General features: G+C 42.3%; 1 long non-coding RNA gene across 1 annotated transcript; it reads left to right on the forward strand.

Annotated features, from left to right (window-relative positions):
- The first annotated feature begins 682 nt into the window (after nucleotides 1–682).
- Nucleotides 683–1,925, forward strand: LOC116655319. The gene is made up of 2 exons (XR_004310447.2): nucleotides 683–1,012; nucleotides 1,071–1,925. It is a non-coding gene; the product is annotated as an uncharacterized LOC116655319 (long non-coding RNA).
- Nucleotides 1,926–2,650: the final 725 nt, after the last annotated feature.

The following is a 2,650-nucleotide window of genomic DNA, read 5'->3' on the forward strand; positions in this document are numbered from 1 at the left end:
GCTGACTCCACACCCGCTGACTCCACACCCGCTGACACCACACACGCCGACACCACACACGCTGACACCACACATAGAGTTGGAATGGGAAATCGGCCAACTCCGAACTGACGATCGGAGGGTCACGACTCTGCGTAGTCAGTCTTCTCCGGACCTCAGAACCTGGCAGCTGAACCTAATATTCTTTTACTCAATTCCAAATTGTATCCACTAAACACTATTTCCATCAAATATCGAACCAATTGTTAGATTAAGAACTAAGGAATAAATTGTATCAACCCAAGCAAGCATGAACGGAGTTCTCATTATCAGGTGACCAATAAAGGACACCTTAACTTATATGAATATAGCCGCGACTGATCGCTGCCGAGCTTTTGTAGGCAGCGCAGCCGCGAGCAACAGAATATCAAATCACTCTGAATTTGACTTTCAAAGAATAAAGTTTACATGGCAAAAACCCAAAAACACAATAAAGATTATATGTTGAACTAAAGTTACAAAAGATTATATGTTGAACTAAAGTTACATGGCGACCGTGAAGGTTCAATGAACCTGAGGATAATAAACTAACAACAACAACAAGTAGAAAAGCTAATAAAAGATGATATAGTAGAACCATCAGTATCAGAATACAACAGCCCATTGCTGTTATGTAACGCTTGTATCTGTAAAAAGAAAGGCAGAGGGGAAAGGTGCGCCATCTAGAAGACAAGTTTCAAACTAGAAAGGGGCATAGAGAGATTAGAAGGAGTGCAACCGGGTAAGATGGCAACTTTCCATTTTGGGGGATTGTCTCTTTGGGCAAAGGCCAGGGAGGATTCGGCGCCAATTTTGGCGTCTGTGCGATCATTCCCTCGTTGCACCTCCGCAGATTCGGATGAGTGGTTTGGTTTACCTAAAAGTGTCCAAGTGCTAAGTGGAAAAAATCGGCGAGCGAGGAGCGTAGGTCCAGGGGCGGAAAAGTCCAACAGGAAAGCCCACTGTTTTTGTGGCCAGTTCTGGATCCGTGGAGGTAAGAGAGGGGTGCGGGTCAGTCAGGAATTCTCGTCAAGTATTTCTTTCATGACTAGGCTCGGCGAAAGGATAATTATTGCCGAACAGAGGAGAAGTCAGGCAGCCCCAACGAGTCGGAGCGGATCCGAAGGATTTCGGAAGCCCACGGCGCAAAGCAGCAGGAGCAGAGTTCGCCGGGAAGATTCCGGGTTGTGCTTAGATTGTCAGATAGACCCCAAAACAACTAAACTAAGAAAGACTCATGTAGTGTATGCATATCGTTATAGGCAATGATCACTGTACCGTAAATATTAACTAATAAGTTGTGACACTTTGTTGCAATAAATACGGAAACACTTGACTTCAGTGTAACATGATCCGCCACTTCAGCGCATAGGGCTCAAACGGTTTGTCAGCGTTCTTATGCTGTCCAGCCGTTGCCACACACGAACATACATATGCATACATGACTCCACTCATATGCTAGCTATTAAATATAAGTAATATATTGCTGACGCTCAGCCGCTGCCCTCTGCAGCAGCGCAGTCTTGTATCATAAGTTTTAGAATAAGTAAAAATTGTAATGGAAATGAATTCAAAAAGAACCAGAGTAGCGACACGACATGTCGCTCTCTAGAAGAAACTAAATAAAATAAAACCACCAACTTATCCGAAATACGAGCAACCTTAAATCTGGAAGTCTGGGACTTTACATGGCGACCGTGACATGGAGGAAGGACACTAAAGGACGATTCAGGAAACATTGACCAATGGAGTGAAAGGAAAAGGCAGCTACAAGGAAATCTGGAATTGACCAATGGAGTGAAAGGAAAAGGCAGCTACAAGGAAATCTGACACACACGGAAATATGGAATATTTTGGAATGCTACGGCATGGAAAATCTGAGTGAGTAGAGTGCGGAAATGGGACGTGGAGGTAGGAAGAACAAAATAAATAAAAGAATAGCACACATTAAGTGGCTATTATATAAAAATAATCCACCTCCATGGGCTACAGCAGTAAAATTAACTGCTGAGCTTTCTTAAAGGAAAGTCTTCAAAAAAAAGAAAAAACCCCAACCGCAACTCACTCAGAGGAGATAAAAACGATAAACACTAAAACTAAACCACCATCTCCCAAGCAATTGCCAAGGAACTATGAGGAGTGCCCGAAAGACTGCCCTGGACCACTGGAGGCCCCAGCATGCAAGTTCACTTGCATAAAGCAGAGATAGGAGAGGACGTATATTGACCTGTGCAGCCAGCACCGGCCCCGTTTAGCGCGCCAAGCTAGACCCCGGAGAAGGAAACCGACAGCGCTACAAAGAGCGCACAACAAATAAAAAAAAAAAACAATTTTTTTTTTTGATGCACTGCGTTGCATTATTAATGTACTGCGTTACATTATAACTTTAAACGATTTTATGTAAAATTGAGCGGAACCCTTTCCGCCCAATAGCAGTATAGCCCGTAAAGCTATGCGAAAAACCAGGTAGAAAACTGTAAAACACAATTTTTTTTATTATGCATTACTAATATGAAAAAAAAAACATATAAGGAAAGATAAACCAAAAAATATATATATGTATAGACTAAATGCAAAGTAATGCAATAAGCAAGTATTCAGGAGAAATAGGTAGTTATAATTATTTACCAAG

The sequence above is a fragment of the Drosophila ananassae genome, chromosome XR (genome assembly GCF_017639315.1).
Source record: "Drosophila ananassae strain 14024-0371.13 chromosome XR, ASM1763931v2, whole genome shotgun sequence".
NCBI lineage: Eukaryota > Metazoa > Arthropoda > Insecta > Diptera > Drosophilidae > Drosophila > Drosophila ananassae.